The sequence below is a fragment of the Tachyglossus aculeatus genome, chromosome 4 (genome assembly GCF_015852505.1).
Source record: "Tachyglossus aculeatus isolate mTacAcu1 chromosome 4, mTacAcu1.pri, whole genome shotgun sequence".
Classification (NCBI taxonomy): domain Eukaryota; kingdom Metazoa; phylum Chordata; class Mammalia; order Monotremata; family Tachyglossidae; genus Tachyglossus; species Tachyglossus aculeatus.
The window spans coordinates 9,185,795-9,203,680 of record NC_052069.1 but is presented as its reverse complement, the minus strand read 5'-3'; the positions used below and the strand labels follow the sequence as shown (position 1 = coordinate 9,203,680).

Genomic DNA, 17,886 nt, shown 5'->3' with positions numbered 1-17,886 from the left:
AACAAGCAAGCAGTGGATCTGGTATTCCCTTCCAGGTTCCTTGACTCCAGGCTGGTGCTTCTTCCGACTCCCTAATTTGATCTTTGACCCTTTCGTCAGCAGGGAAAACGTTTCTCCTTTCATCATTAAGCGAGTTAAGAGGGGAATGAAGGAGCCACACACTTGTCAAACAGTTCAGGAGAAGGTTTAGCTCTCTCACCCCTTTAGAGCAGTTCCTCTGATAGTGCTGAGCTGGCCAATTGAAACATTGAAGGCAGTAAAACAGTGTTCAAATGTCACTGAACATTGGACTGAAAACCAACTCTGTTTCAGTGTCGCTTTGAAACCCGGAATCCTTTCTCAGCAGACTAGAAAGATCCAGAAATGGACCCTCTGATTCATTGTGTAGCCACGAGAATGTTTTAGAGAGTCTTTTAGACTGTGAGCCCACTGTTGGGTAGGGACTGTCTCCATATGTTGCCAACTTGTACTTCCCAAGCGCTTAGTACAGTGCTCTGCACACAGTGAGCGCTCAATAAATACGATTGATTGACTTAGAAACTTCAGGAAAAAATCATTTATGTCGCCTCCTACCATCTGTGTCTTTGAAAGAAATCACCTGACAAATTCACTCTAAAGAATCAGTAACTCATTATTGATAAGACTTTCTGGTCTTTTCTCTTTGGAAACATTTGCCAGAAAGCTATGGGTTTATGGATGCTCTAAATAAACCACTTTCCTCCAGTGATTTTACTTAAAAAAAAAAAGTTATGCTGTGTAAGTAGCCCTTAACTTGAGGTATGCTGATTTCAGCAGTATTTATATACCTTTTTGTGGTGATGATAGGTTTTTATTAGATTAAGTAGTGTTGGATTCAATTTTCTTTTCATTTTCACTTCCTCAAAAATAGTCAATCAATCATGTTTATTGAGCGTTTACTGTGTGCAGAGCACTGTACTAAGCGCTTGGGAAGTACAACACTTCTTCATGCCTGGGAAGCAGCGTTACCTAGTGAATAGAACATGGGCCTGGGAATCAGGAGGATCTGGGTTCTAATTCCGGCTCTGCCACATGTCTGCTTTATGACCTCGGGCATTCTTTGTGCCTCAGTTTCCTCATCAGAAAAATGGGGACTAAAATTGTAGCCCTCCTACTTAGATTGTAGCCCTCCTACTTAGCCCTACCCTCCGCTCCTCTGCCACTAATCTCCTCACTTTGCCTCGTTCTCGCCTGTCCCGCCATCGACCCCCGGCCCACGTCATCCCCCGGGCCTGGAATGCCCTCCCTCTGCCCATCCGCCAAGCTAGCTCTCTTCCTCCCTTCAAGACCCTACTGAGAGCTCACCTCCTCCAGGAGGCCTTCCCAGACTGAGCCCCTTCCTTCCTCTCCCCCTCGTATCTTACCTCCTTCCCTTTCCCACAGCACCTATATATATGTATATATGTTTGTACATATTTACTACTCTATTTATTTATTTATTTATTTTACTTGTACATATCTATTCTATTTATTTTATTTTGTTAGTATGTTTGGTTTTGTTCTCTGTCTCCCCCTTTTAGACTGTGAGCCCACTGTTGGGTAGGGACTGTCTCTATATGTTGCCAACTTGTACTTCCCAAGCGCTTAGTACAGTGCTCTGCACACAGTAAGCGCTCAATAAATATGATTGATTGATTGATTGATTGTGAGCCCCATTTGGAATAAGGACTGTATCCAACCTATCCTGTATCCACCCCAGGGCTTTGAGTAGTGTTTGACATATACTAAGCATTTCATTTTTTTAAATGGTATTTAAGTGCTCACTATGTGCCAGGCACTGTACTAAGTGTTGGGGTAGATACAATCACCTTGCCCCCTCCTACCTCACCTCACTACTCTCCTATTACAACCCAGCCCGCGCACTTCGCTCCTCTAATTCCAACCTACTCACAGTACCTAGATCTCATCTCTAGCATATATAATAATAATTATGGTATTTGTTAAGTGCTTACCATGTTCCAAGCACTCTACTAAGCACTGGGGTGGATACAAGCAAATTGGGTTGGACATAGTCCCTGTCCCACGTGGGGCTCACAGTCTCAACCCGCATTTTACAGATGAGGGAACTGAAGCCCAGAGAAGGGAAGTGACTTGTCCAAGGCCACACAGCAGACAAGTGGCAGAGCCAGCATTAGAACCCATAACCTTCTGACTCCCAAGCCCGGGCTCTGTCGACTATGCCATGCTGCTTCTCTATAATTTTATTTATTTATATTAATGTGGGCTGGGAATGTGTCTATCAACTCTGTAATGTTGTAGTTTTCCAAGTGCTCAGTAAAGCACATTGTGGGCATGGAAATGCTTAGTACAGTGCTCTGCACTCAATAAATTTGGTTGACTGCTTGACACAAAGTAAGTGCTCCATAAATGATTGATTAATTAATGTCTGTCTCCCACTAGACTGTAAGCTTGTGGGCAGGGAACGTGCCTAACGACTCTATTCAATTGTACTCTCACAAGCGCTTAGTACAGTGCTCTTCACACAGTAAGGGCTCAATAAATAGGGTGGATTGAGTGATACAAGAAAATCAGGTTGGGCACAGTCCATGTTCCGCATGAGGCTCACAGTCTTAAGCCCCATAATACAGTGAGATGATTGAGGCACAGAGAATTTAAGAGACTTGTCTCTGGTGACACAGCAGATAAGTGGTGGCATCAGGATTAGAACCCAAGTCCTCTGAATCTCAGACCTGTGCTGTTTATACTAGGCCACGCTGTCGTAACCGACCAGATTCTGCCCTTCAGTCAGTCAGTCAATCATATTTATTGAGTGCTTACCATGTGCAGAGCACCGTAGTAAGCCCACTGTTGGGTAGGGACTGTCTCTATATGTTGCCAACTTGTACTTCCCAAGCGCTTAGTACAGTGCTCTGCACACAGTAAGCGCTCAATAAATACAATTGATTGATTGATTGATAGGGAGAGTACAATATGACAAAATAATAATAATAATAATAATGGCATTTATTAAGCGCTTACTATGTGCAGAGCACTGTTCTAAGCGCTGGGGAGGTTACAAGGTGATCAGGTTGTCCCATGGGGGGCTCACAGTCTTAATCCCCATTTGACAGATGAGGGAACTAAGGCACAGAGAAGTGAAGTGACTTGCCCAAAGTCACACAGCTGACATGTGGCGGAGCCAGGATTAGAACCCACAACCTCTGACTCCCAATTCTGTGCTCTTTCCACTAAGCCATGCTGCTTCTCCTATCTTGCCTGGCTGATTTCCTTCTACAGCCCAGCCTTCACACTTCACTCCTCCAATACTTACTTATTCACTGTACCTCGATTTCATCTATCTCGCCACCGACCCCTTTCCCACATCCTCCCTCTGATGTGGAATTCCCTCCCCTTCCATATACGACATTTGGACTTTGGACACTTGATATACACCCCAACCCCACAGCACTTCTGTACATATCTACAAATTACACAACGGACACATTCTCTGCTCACAGCGAGCTTACAGCCCAGAGCTATTACAGCTCTGTAGATCCGGTGGAGAGCACTCAATGAAACGTCAGTGTTCTCATGAATTATTTTTTGAAATAATGTTTGAAAAGACAGTCCAATAGAAGCTGAGTGAGAACAGTCTGGTTTTTGACCCCTCTTCTAGAAGATATGAGACGTGGTCTTTGCCTGGACACTGCCACTTTCTACAGTTATGTCAACACGCTCAATCTATTCAAATACCATTATTATTATTATAATTATTATTCAATGTTCCCGATTTCTTAGCTTTAGCTTTATGATGAGCAATTTTCAGTTATTAGTTGAAACAGGAAGAGTTGTGGCATTCGTTAAGTACTTACTATGTGCCAAACATTGTGGTAATTACAATATAGGCAGTCCCTGAACCCCATGTCCATATTTGTGGTTTATTTATTTTTATTAATGTCTGTCTCCCCCCTCTAGACTGTAAGCTTGGTGTGGGCAGGGAATGTGTCTGTTATATTGTTCTGTCGGGCTCTTCCTAGTGCTTGGCTTTTCATTCATTCAATCGTATTTATCGAGTGCTTACTGTGTGCAGTGCACTGTACTAAGCGCTTGGGAAGTACAAGTTGGCAACACATAGAGATCAATCAATCAATCAATCGTATTTATTGAGCGCTTACTGTGTGCAGAGCACTGTACCAAGTGCTTGGGACTAAGCACATCTATAGAGATGGGTCCCTACCCTAGTGCTTTACACACAGTAAGCACTCAATAAACACGATTGATCGAGCGAATGAATGATTGAATGACTTGCAATCTAGGAGGGAGGAAGTGCAGAAATCTTATCCCCATTTTACAGCTGGGGAAACTGAGGCATAGAAAGACGAAGCGTCTTCCCTGATGGAATTGACACCTGTCTACTTGTTTCGTTTTGTTGTCTGGCTCCCCCTTCTAGACTGTTATCCCGTTGTTGGGTAGGGACCGTCTCTGTATGTTTCCGACTTGTACTTCCCAAGCGCTTAGTACAGTGCTCTGCAGAAAGTGCTCAATAAATATGATTGAATGAATGAATGAATAGGTAAGTGGCAGAGCTGGAATTAGAACCCAGGTTCTCTGACCCCCAGGCCTGGGATCTTTCCACAAGACCAAGCTGCTTTTCACACTTCTGCACACTGTGGGGGGAAAAGATTACTTGATTTTCTGATAATCATGTCATTTGACGATTTATTACTCTATTTATTTTACTTGTACATATCTATTCTATTTATTTTATTTTGTCAATATGTTTGGTTTTGTTCTCTGTCTCCCCCTTCTAGACTGTGAGCCCACTGTTGGATAGGGACTGTCTCTATATGTTGCCAACTTGTACTTCCCAAGCGCTTAGTGCAGTGCTCTGCACACAGCAAGCGCTCAATAAATACGATTGATTGATTGATTGATTTGTTAAGTGCTTAGTATGTGCAAGGCACCGTGGATTCTTCCTCTAAGATATACATTTTGAATAGTGGATTTTTGTCCTCTATAAATCACCAACTCCCGTTGACACAGGCCATCCTCTCTTGGCTCCTTGTGGGCAGGGAATGTGACATTATTATATTGTCCTCTCCCAAGATCTTAGTACAGTGCTCTGCTCAGAGTAAGTGCTCAAGCGCTTAGTACAGTGCTCTGCACAGAGTAAGCGCTCAATAAACACTATTGAATGAATAAATACAATGAAATGTGAACGAATGAATGATGTGAGCTAGCATCCGACTAGTGACAATGAGCGAATTTAGAACAGCGTTCTTGTAGGCTTTGGTCATCGGACTACTCAGCAATTCGACGTGATTTAATCCGATGTGGGAAAACAAAGAGCCGAAACATCGAAAAGCTCTTTGGATTCCAATTGCACGTGCATTCTCCAACCACTTCGCAGTTTAAAACGTTCGCGTGCAGCGATGAGCACAATGGATAGAAAATCCAATTGCTTCCGGAATACCCTGTGGATTCTTTTTCTCAAAAAAACTGCAAGCTTTTATCAATGGATCCTTCGGCGGTATTCATGGAGCACTTACTGTGTGCAGAGCACTGTTCGAAGTGCTTGGGAGAGTACTAGACAATGTGGCTCAGTGGAAAGAGCATCGGCTTGGGAGTCAGAGGACACGAATGCTAATCCCGGCTCCGCCGAAGCAGCATGGCTCAGTGGAAAGAGCATGGGCTAGAGAGCAGAAGTCATAATAATAATAATAATAATAACATTTGTTAAGCACTTACTATGTGCAAAGCACTGTTCTAAGCGCTGGGGGATACAAGTTAATCAGGTTGTCCCACATGGGACTCACAGTCTTCATCCCCATTTTACAGATGAGGTAACAGAGGCCCAGAGAAGTGAAGGGACTTGCCCAAAGTCACCCAGCTGACAGGTGGCATAGTCGGAATTAGAACCCATGACCTCTGACTCCCAAGCCCGGGCTCTTTCCACTGAGCCCGTAGGTTTTAATCCCAACTCCGCCACTTGTCAGTTGTGTGACTTTGGGCAAGTCGCTTCACTTCTCTGGGCCTCAGGGGGATTAAGATTGTGAGCCCCACGTGGGACAACCTGATCACCTTGTATCCCCCCAGCACGTAGAACAGTGCTTTGCACATAGTAAGCGCTTAACAAATACCATCATTATTATTATTATTATTATTGTCTGCTGTGTAACCTTGGGCAAGATGCCTAACTTCTCTGTGCCTCAGTTACCTCATCTGAAAAATGGGGATTAAAACTGTGAGCCCCCCGTGTGACAACCTGATTACCTTGTATCTACCCCAGCGCTTAGAACGGTGCTTGGCACATAGTAAGCACTTAACAAATACCATTATTATTATTACTAATAATTGACAAACATGTTTCCTGCCCATTACGAATTTACAGTCAGGAGGGATTCCTTTTACTACACCTATTTTACTGTTTTTGCCCGCTCTTGGCATGTCACTTGGGGTGTTTGAAATTGTTGCAGGACAGACAAGGTCCTGCTTCTGGGAAGCAGCATGGCTCAATGGAAAGAGCCCGGGCTTTGGAGTCAGAGGTCATGGGTTCAAATCCCGGCTCCACCACTCGTCAGCTGTGTGACTTTGGGCAAGTCACTTCTCTTCTCTGGGCCTCAGTTCCCTCATCTGTAAAATGGGGATGAAGACTGTGAGCCCCAAGTGGGACAACCTGATTACCTTGTATCTACCCCAGCGCTTTGAACAGTGCTTTGCGCATAGTAAGCGCTTAACAAATACCAACATTATTATTATTATTAAGTCATTCATTCAATCGTATTTATTGAGCACTTACTGTGTGCAGAGCACTGTACTAAGCGCTTGGGAAGTACAAGTAAGCAACATACAGAAACGGTCTCTACCCAACAACGGGCTCACAGTCTAGAAGGGGGAGACAGACAACAAAACAACATGTAGACAGGTGTTAAAATCGTCAGAACAAATAGAATTAAAGCTCTATGCACATCATTAACAAAATAGAATAGTAAATCAATCAATCAATCAATCAATTGTATTTATTGAGTGCTTACTGTGTGCAGAGCACTGTACTAAATGCTTGGGAAGTACAAGTTGGCAACATATAGAGACAGTCCCTACCCAAGAGTGGGCTCACAGTCTAAAAGGCGGAGACAGAGAACAAAACCAAACATACTAACAAAATAAAATAAATAGAATGGATATGTACAAGTAAAATAAATAAATAGAGTAATAAATATGTACAAACATATCTACATATATACAGGTGCTGTGGGGAAGGGAAGGAGGTGAGATGAGGGGGATGGAGAGGGGGACGAGGGTGTCGAGATGAGTCTTGGACTAGTTTAAATCAATCTTGACGGGGATTGATGGAGTTCCGTGGCTTAGAGGATAGAGCATGGTCTTGGGAGTCAGAATGACTTGAGTTCTAATCCTGGCTCCAGCACGTGTCTGCTGCGTAACCTTGGGCAAGTCACTTTGCTTCTCTGGGCCTCAGTTCCCTCATCTGTCCAATGGGGATTAAGACTGTGAGCCCCATGAGGGACAGGGATTATGTCCAACCTGATTAACTAGTAGCTACCCCGTGCTTAGAACAGTGCTTGGTACGTAGTAAGCATTTAGCATGTACCATTGTTGTTATTACTACTATTAATAACAATTATAATTTTAAAAAATGCTAGTTCACCAGTAATTGAGTTCAGATCCAGCCTTCAGCTAATTTGGCTTCAACTTTTATAAGGTGTTTAATTGCAGCTCACCAAACGCTTTCCTTTTGACAAACAGGATGAGGCAGCATGGCTTAGTGGAAAGAGCATGGGCTTGGGAGTCAGAGGTCATGGGTTCTAATCCTGGCTCCGCCATTTGTCAGCTGTGTGACTTCGGGCAGGTCACTTAACTTCTCTGTGCCTCAGTTCCCTCATCTGTAAAATGGGGATTAAGACCATGAGCCCCACGTGGCTCTCAGTGGAAGGAGCATGGGCTTTGGAGTCAGAGGTCATGGGTTCAATTTCCGGCTCTGCCAATTGTCAGCTGTGTGACCTTGGGCAAGTCACTTCACTTCTCTGTGCCTCAGTTCCCTCATCTGTAAAATGGGGATTAAGATTGTGAGCCCCCCGTGAGACAACCTGATCACCTTGTAACCTCCTCGGTGCTTAGAACAGTGCTTCGCACATAGTAAGCACTTAATAAATGCCATCATTATTATTATTATTATTACCCCACCCCTTAGAACAGTGCTTGGTACATAGTAAGCACTTAACAAATGCTATCATTATTATTAATTATTAGGATGATGAACAGATAGTGATTTTTATGATATTTGTTAAGTGCTTACTGTGTGCTGGGACTGTAATAAGCACTTATAGTAGTAGCCTCCTGATTCCAGGTGGTTCTGGTCAAGCGTTGACTGTGCTCATCCTTAGGAAAAATCATCAGCAAACGATATATTGTTCATAAAGTTGTGCATCTCATCTCGCTTAGGAACTTCTCTGCTGAAAAAACTCATTTGGTTTCCTCAGCCCCTTCTGCCCACAAAGTCCTGTAGCTGTTAAGATACTGCCAGGGGAAAATATCAAATTTCTGAAACTTCTGGAATGGGAGTAGGAGTTGCAGCTGGTTTCTCTGAAATGAACTGCAAAACGGTGTTATCTGATGACATTTCGAAGCTATTAGAAAGCTTTTTTTTAATCCCCAAATGAGTCTAATCAGTTTTTAACTACCTCCGCACAAAGCCGAGAAGCGTACAACGGAGTGATCCTTGAGAATCAGGCCTGGGTAATTCTGCCGCCTTCCTTGGAAGCGAATGACAGTCAATCAATCAGTGGTGTCTATAGCAAGCCCTACTATGTCCAGAGCCCTGCTTTTCATGGCCTTTGTTAAGCGCTTACTATGTGTCGGACACTGTTCTAAGCACTGGGATAGGTACAGGTTTATCTAGTTGGACAGAGTCCCTGTCCCACCCGGGGCTGAGGGTCTAAATTGGAGGGAGAAGGATTTAATCCCCATTTTACAAATGAGGTAACTGAGGCACAGAGAAGTGAAGTGACTGCCCCAAGGTCACACAGCAAGCAGTTGGCAGAGACTGGATTAAGAACCCAGGTCGTCTTTCCACTAGGCCTCGGTGCTTATCTACTGTACTAAAGCACTTGCGAGGCATCATCATCATCATCAATCGTATTTAATGAGCGCTTACTGTGTGCAGAGCACTGTGCTAAGCGCTTGGGAAGTACAAATTGGCAACATATAGAGACAGTCCCTACCCAACAGTGGGCTCACAGTCTAAAAGGGGGAGACAGAGAACAAAACCAAACATACTAACAAAATAAAATAAATAGAATAGATATGTACAAGTAAAATAAATAAATAGAGTAATAAATATGTACAAACATATATACATATATACAGGTGCTGTGGGGAAGGGAAAGAGGTAAGATGGGGGGATGGAGAGGGGGACAAGGGGGAGAGTGTTATACAGTAGTAGAAATGTTCCCTACCCTTAAGGTAAGCAGTCATTCATATTTATGGAGTGCTTATTGTATCCTGAGCACTGTACTAAGTGCTTGGGAGAGAACAGTGTAACAATAAACCAACACATTCCCTGCCCACAACGAGCTTACAGTCTACAGTCTCCTCAAAAATCTTCAGTGGCTACCAATCAATCTGCGCATCAGGCAGAAATTCCTCACCCTGGGCTTCAAGGCTGTCCATCACCTCGCCCCCTCCTCCCTCACCTCCCTTCTCTCCTTCTACTGCCCAGCCCGCAACCTCCGCTTCTCCACCACTAATCTCCTCACCGTACCTCGTTCTCGCCTGTCCCGCCGTCGACCCCCCGACCCACGTCATCCCCCGGGCCTGGAATGCCCTCCCTCTGCCCCTCCGCCAAGCTAGCTCTCTTCCTCCCTTCAAGGCCCTGCTGAGAGCTCACCTCCTCCAGGAGGCCTTCCCAGACTGAGCCCCTTCCTTCCTCTCCCCCTCGTCCCCCTCTCCATCCCCCCATCTTACCTCCTTCCCTTCCCCACAGCACCTGTATATATGTATATATGGTTGTACATATTTATTACTCTATTTATTTATTTATTTTACTTGTACATTTCTATCCTATTTATTTTATTTTGTTGGTATGTTTGGTTCTGTTCTCTGTCTCCCCCTTTTAGACTGTGAGCCCACTGTTGGGTAGGGACTGTCTCTATGTGTTGCCAATTTGTACTTCCCAAGCGCTTAGTACAGTGCTCTGCACATAGTAAGCGCTCAATAAATACGATTGATTGATTGATAGAGAAGAGCTTTAACTAAATGCATTGGACACTCAGCATGATTAGACCATGCCCTTGCTGTTGAGAATCAATCAATTATTCTTATTGTGGTATTTGTTAAGCGCTTGCTATGTGCCAAGCACTGTTCTAAGCACTGGGGTAGATACAAGGTCATCAGGTTGTCCCCTGTGGGGCTCACAGTCCTAATCCCCATTTTACAGATGAGGTAACTGAGGCCCAGAGAAGTTAAGTGCCTTGCCCAATCTATGATATTTATCAAGTGGTTACTGTGTGCAGGGCACTGAACTAAGCACTCGGGAGAGTTGCACATGTACAGGAAATGAAGTGAGAGTGAATTTCCCAGTCAGTTTATTCCTAAACTTAAAATCTGTGGCCGAACTCCATTTCACTCATTCATTCAATCATATTGATTGAGCGCTTACTGTGTGCAGAGCACTGTACTAAGCGCTTGGAAAGGACAGTTCAGCAACAGAGAGAGACAATCCCTACCCAACAATGGGCCCACAGTCTAGAACGGGGAAGACAGGCAACAAAACAAAACAAGTAGACAGGCATCAATAGCATCAAAATAGATTAATAGAATTATAGATATACAAACATTAATAAAATAAATAGAATAATAAATATATACACACAAGTGCAGTGGGGTAGGGAGTGGGGTAGAGCAGAGGGAGGGAGTCGGGGCGATGGGGAGGGGAGGAGGAGCAGAGGAAGGGGGAGGCTCAGTCTGGGAAGGCCTCCTGGAGGAGGTGAGCTCTCAGTAGGGCTTTGAAGAGGGGAAGAGAGCTAGTTTGGTGGATGTGAGGAGGGAGGGCATTCCGGGCCCGGGGGAGGACGTGGGCCGGGGGTCGACAGTGGGACAGGTGAGAACGAGGCCCTGTGAGAAGGTTAGCAGTGGCAGAGGAGCGGAGGGTGCAGGCTGGGCTGGAGAAGGAGAGAAGGGAGGTGAAATAGGAAGGGGCAAGGGGAAGGACAACTTTGAAGCCAATGATGAGGAGTTTTTGTTTGATACAGAACTTAATAGGCAGCCAATGGTGATTTTTGGGGGGTGGGGGGGTGACATTTAATTCATTCATTCATTCAATTGTATTTATTGAGCACTTACTGTGTGCACAGCACTGTACTAAGCACTTGGGAAGTACAAGTCGGCAAAATATAGAGACAGTCCATACCCAACAATGGGCTCAGTCTGCAAGGGGGAGACAGACAACAAAGCAAAACATGTAGACATATTTACTATTCTATTTATTTTATTTTGTTAATATGTTTTGTTTTGTTGTCTGTCTCTCCCTTCTAGACTGTGAGTCCGCTGTTGGGTAGGGACCGTCTCTATGTGTTGCCAACTTGTACTTCCCAAGCTCTTAGTACAGTGCTCTGCACACAGTAAGAGCTCAATAAATGTGAATGAATGAATGAATGAATGAAAAACTGTCCGAATAAATAGAATTATAGCTATATAAGCATGAACAGAGCATTTCTGTTGAAAGATAATCCAGGCAGCAGAGTGAAGCATGGACTGAAGTGGGGAGAGACAGGAGGATGGGAGATCAGAGAAGAGGCTGATGCAGTTAATCCAGTCGGGATAGCATGAGAGATTGTACTAAACGTGGTAGCGGTTTGGATGGAGAGGAAAGGGCAGATGTTGGCGATGTTGTGGAGGTGAGACCGGCAGGTTTTGGTGACGGGTTGGAATTGTGGGGTGAATGAGAGAGCAGAGTCGAAGACACCAAGGTTGCGGGCTTGGGAGACGGGAAGGATGATAGTGGCGTCTACAGTGATGGGAAAGTCAGGGAGAGGACAAGGTTTGGGGGGGAAGATAAGGAGATCAGAGTTGGACATGTTGAGTTTTAGATGGTGGGCAGACATCCAGATGGAGATGTCCTGAAGGCAGGAGGAGATACGAGCCTGGAGGGAGGGAGAGATAACAGGGGTGGAGATGTAGATCTGAGTGCTTTGTCGACACAGAAGGGAGAGCGAGCTGGGGAAAAGAAGGCTTCATCGGGGAAGGCTTCTTGGAGGATATGTGATCTTAGTCATGGTTTGGAGATGGAGAGAGTGGTGGTCTGGTGGATATGGAGGGAGTTCCGGGCCCGGGGGAGGACGTGGGAAAGGTGTTGGCGGCGAGATAGACAAGATCGGGGCACAGTGAGGAAGCCAGAGCTAGAGGAGTGGAGGGTGTGGGCTGAGAAGGAGATTCGTGTGATGAGGTAGGAGGGGGTGAACCGATTGATGGCTTTAAAGTTTCTGTTTGATACGGGGGTAGATGGGCAGCCTTTGGAAGTTCTTGAGTAGTGGGGAGGTAGAGGCTGAACGTTTTTGTTGAGGCCCACGCTCTATCCACTGGGCTATCTTTGGCCTCCCTGAGTCTGGCCTCTCCCTGACTTCAGTCTCTACTCCACACTGCAGGACGGATCATTCTGATAATAATAATAATGGCATTTATTAAGCACTTACTATGTGCAAAGCACTGTTCTAAGCGCTGGGGAGCTTACAAGGTGATCAGGTTGTCCCACGGGGGGCTCACAGTCTTAAACCCCCATTTTACAGATGAGGTAACCGAGGCCCAGAGAAGTGAAATGACTCGCCCAAAGTCACACAGCTGACAATTGGCAGAACCGGGATTTGAACCCGTGACCTCTGACTCCAAAGCCCACGCTCTTTCCACTGAGCCACGCTGCTTCTGATGTAGCGCCTCAAGGCATACTTCTCTCCACTCTCAAAAACACCTGTCTACATGTTTTGTTTTGTTGTCTGTCTCCCCCTTCTAGACTGTGGGTAGGGACCGCCTCTATATATTGCCGACTTGTACTTCCCAAGCGCTTAGTACAGTGCTCTGCACACAATAAGCACTCAATAAATACGATTAAATGAATAAACGAATGAATGAAAAACCTCCAGTCGTTACCAATCTCCGTCAGCATCAAGCAGAAACTTTTGGAGGGCAGCAATTGGAGTGCTCTGCACACAGTAAGCGCTCAATAAATGCGATTGAATGAATTGGAGGATTTTCTTTGTATGGTGTTTTTTAAGTACTTACTAGGTGTCAGGTACTGTAACGTGGCTCAGTAGAAGCAGCGGCTCAGTGGAAAGAGCACGGGCTATGGAGTCAGAGGTCATGGGTTCAAATTCCTGCTCTGCCAATTGTCAGCTGTCTGGCTTTGGGCAAGTCACTTCACTTCTCTGGGCCTCAGTTCCCTCATCTGAAAATGGGGATTAAGACTGTGAGCCCCACGCGGGACAACCTGATCACCTTGTATCCTCCCCATCAATTAGACCAATGCTTTGCACGTAGTAAGTGCTTAATAAATGCCATTAAAAAAAAAGTCACAACTTCTCTGGGCCTCAGTTCCCTCATCTGAAAATGGGGATTAAGACTGAGAGCCCCACGCGGGACAACCTGATCACCTTGTATCCTCCCCATCGCTTAGAACAATGCTTTGCACGTAGTAAGTGCTTAATAAATGCCATTATTATTATTATTATTATTATTATTGTTATTGTTATTATTGTTATTATTATTATTATTATTATTATTATTATTACTACTAAGTGCTGGGGTAGGTACAAGCTAATCAGGTTGGACCCAGTCCACGTCCTGCATGGGACCTCTATGGTTTCCATCCCCATTTTCTAGAAGAAGGAACTGAGGCCCAGAGAAGCAAAGTGAGTTGCCCAAGGTCACACAGCAGAGAAGTGGTAAAGCTGGAATTAGAATCCAGATCCTTCTGATTCACAGGCCTGTGCTCTTTCTACTTGGCTTTTTTTTTTTTTTTTTTTTTGCTTCTTCTTGAAGCGCTTAGAACAGTGCTTTGTACATAGTAAGCGCTTAATAAATACTATCATTACTATTATTGAAGGTTCTTAAGGAGTGTGCTGGCAGAGTGAAGTGTGAAACAGCATGGCTTAGTGGAAAGAACATGGTCCTGAGAGTCAGAGGACCTGGGTTCTAATCCTGGCTCTTCTATTCATTCAACTGTATTGAGCGCTTACTGTGCGCAGAGCACTGTACTAAGCGCTTAGGAAGTACAAGTTGGCAACATATAGAGACGGTCCCTACCCAACAACGGGCTCACAGTCGAGAAGAGAGGCGGGTGGCAGAGTGAAGTAAGGACTGCAGTGGGGAAATGCAGGAGGCTGGGAGGTCGGCAAGGAGGCTGATGCCATCACCGAAGCGGGACGGGATGGGACCAGACGAGTGACTGTACTAAAGCGGTAGTGGTTTGGGTGGTGAGGAAAGGGCGGATTTTAACCCTGTCGTGCTACTTGGCTGCTATGTGACCCTGGGCAAGTCACTTAAAACTTCTTGTTTCCTCAACTGTAAAATGAAGATTAAATTGCTATTCCTCCTTCTGCTTAGACTCTGAGCCCCATGTGGGACGGGAACTGTGCCCCACCTAATTAACTCCTATGTATAATAATGATAATAATAATGGCATTTATTAAGCACTTACTATGTGCAAAACACTGTTCTAAGCGCTGGAGAGGTTACAAGGTGATCAGGTTGTCCCACGGGGGGCTCACAGTCCCTTCAAAGCCCTACTGAGAGCTCACCTCCTCCAGGAGGCCTTCCCAGACTGAGCCCCCGCCTTCCTCTCCCCCACCTCCCCCCTCCATCCCCCCCTCCTTACCTCCCTCCCCTCCCTACAGAACCTGTGTATATGTATATATGTTTGTACATATTTATTACTCTATTTATTTATTTATTTATTTGTACATATTCATTCTATTTATTTTATTTTGTTACTACGTTTTGTTTTGTTGTCTGTCTCCCCCTTCTAGACTGTGAGCCCACTGTTGGGTAGGGACCGTCTCTATATGTTGCCAACTTGTACTTCCCAAGCGCTTAGTACAGTGCTCTGCACACAGTAAGTGCTCAATAAATACAATTGAATGAATGAATGAATCACCATTTTACAGATGAGGTAACTGAGGCCCAGAGAAGTTGTGACTTGCCCCAAGTCACACAGCTGGCAATGGGCAGAGCCAGGACTTGAACCCATGACCTCTGACTCCAAAGCCCAGGCTCTTTCCACTGAGCCACGCTGCTTCTCCCAGAGCTTAGAACAGTGCTTGACACACAGTGAGTTCAGGATTTGAACCCATGACCTCTGCCTCCAAAGCCCAGGCTCTTTCCACTGAGCCGCGCTGCTTCTCCCAGAGCTTAGAACAGTGCTTGACACACAGTGAGTGCATAACAAATACAATGATTTGTTTTAGTAAGGACCTGAAAGGGGAAGAGACGGGAGGCAGGGAAAGGGGAAGTGAGGAGGCTGAGACAGCAGTCGAGGCACGAAATGACGAGTGCTTGGATCAGAGAAGTGGTGTGGCTTATTGGAAAAAGCACGGGTTTGGGAGTCAGAGGTCATGGGTTCATTCATTCATTTAATTGTATTTATTTCTTTTAGACTGTGAGCCCACTGTTGGGTAGGGACTGTCTCTCTATGCTGCCAACTTGTACTTCCCAAGCGCTTAGTACAGTGCTCTGCACACAGTAAGCGCTCAATAAATACGATTGATTGATTGATTGAGCACTTTACTGTGTGCAGAGCACTGTACTAAGCGCTTGGTTTTCTAATCCCGGCTCCACCACTTGTCAACTGTATGACTTTGGGCAAGTCACTTCACTTCTCCGGGCCTCAGTTCCCTCATCTGTAAAATGGGGATTAAGACTGTGAGCCCCCCATGGGACAAGCTGATCACCTTTTAACCTCCCCAGTGCTTAGGACAGTGCTTGACACATAGACAGCACTTAGCAAGTACCAAGTGAGCCCATTGTTAGGTAGGGACTGTCTCTATAGGCTGCCGATTTGTACTTCCCAAGCGCTTAGTGCATTGTTCGGCACACAGTAAGCGCTCAATAAATACGATTGACTGATCGATTGGAGAAGCAGCATGGCTCAGTGGAAAGAGCCCGGGCTTTGGAGTCAGAGGTCATGGGTTCAAATCCCGACTCTGCCAATTGTCAGCTGTGTGACTTTGGGCCAGTCACTTCACTTCTCTGTGCCTCAGTTCCCTCATCTGTAAAATGGGAGTGAAGACTGTGAGCCCCCCGTGGGACAACCTGATCACCTTGGAACCTCCCTAGCACTTAGAATAGTGCTTTGCACATAGTAAGTGCTTAATAAATGCCATTATTATTATTATTATTGATTAAGATCACAACTAAGTCAGTAGCACAATCTGTACCCTCAAGGATCTCACTGTCCAGTGGGAGAGACAAGCGTTAAAAAAAAAAAAATTGCAGATTATTGGATCGTATGTAGTTGAATTTCCTGCCGGCGGGATCTCAACACCTGCCATCGCCTTAAACTACGGAGAGCGTTCCCTGAACTTTGTAAAGCAACCCTTTGTGCCAGTGGGAAGATGGGGCTTGGAAGTACGCGGTAAAAAGAAACTTGACTTTTTGCTATGATCAGACCACTTTCATTCCAACGTCTTCCGTGTCTGCGGCAAGAGGCAGGTGGAGGCTTGCCAAGTTATGAAAACACTCCCACACCAGTTAAACCTGGTTTTTCCCGATTGACGGGTTGCCCTGTTACCGTGAGTTCATCCCAAGTTCTTCTTTATCTTCCTTGCGGCTGCTGAGGGGTTTTTTTTTGGTTGGTGGGGGAGGAGGGGGGGAGTTGTTTTTTAATATCATTCATTAAATCGTGTTTATTGAGCACTTACTATTCATTCGTTCATTCATTCATCATCAATCGTATTTATTGAGCGCTTACTGTGTGCAGAGCACTGTACTAAGCGCTTGGGAAGTACAAATTGGCAATATATACAGTCCCTACCCAACAGTGGGCTCACAGTCTAAATGGGGAGACAGAGAACAAAACCAAACATACTAACAAAATAAAATAAATGGAATAGATATGTACAAGTAAAATAAATAAATAAATAGAGTAATAAATATGTACAAACATATATACATATACACAGGTGTTGTGGGGAAGGGAAGGAGGTAAGATGGGGGGGATGGAGAGGGGGAGAGGAAGGAAGGGGCTCAGTCTGGGAAGGCCTCCTGGAGGAGGAGGATTGATTCATTCAATCAATCATAGTTATTGAGCACTTACTGTGTGCAGAGCACTGTACTAAGCACTTGGGAAGTACAATTCGGCAACATATAGAGGCAGTCCCTACTGCAAAGCACCATACTAGCACTTGGGAGAGCGCTTGTTAAGCATTTAATATGTACCAGGCACTGTATTAATCGGTGATGTGAATAATAATAATTATGGTACTTGTTTAGCACTGGGGTAGATTCAAGTTAATCAGGTTGGACACAGTCCCTGTCCCCCATTGGGTTCACACTCTTTATCCCCATCTTTTACAGGTGAGGTAACTGAGGCACAGGGCAGTGAAGTGCCTTGTCCAAAGTCACACAACAGACAAGTGGTGGAGCCGGGATTAGAACCCACGACCTTCTGACTCCCACGTTCAGGCTCTAACCACTATACCACACTACTTCTCAAGATTACAAGAGAAGCAGCGTGGCTCAGTGGAAAGAGCCCGGGCTTGGGAGTCAGAGGTCGTGGGTTCTAATCCCGGCTCCGCCACCTATCAGCTATGTGACTTTGGGTAAGTCACTTCACTTCTCTGGGCCTCAGTTACCTCCTCTGGAAAATGGGGATTAAGACGGTGAGCCCCGCAAGGGACAACCCGATGACCTTGTATCTCCCCCAGC

General features: G+C 45.2%; 1 protein-coding gene across 1 annotated transcript in view; it reads left to right on the top strand.

Annotated features, from left to right (window-relative positions):
* WFS1 (wolframin ER transmembrane glycoprotein) overlaps positions 1-17,886 on the top strand; it is a 119,314-nt gene that overhangs the window by 31,911 nt on the left and 69,517 nt on the right. The gene's annotated exons all lie outside the window — the stretch shown is intronic.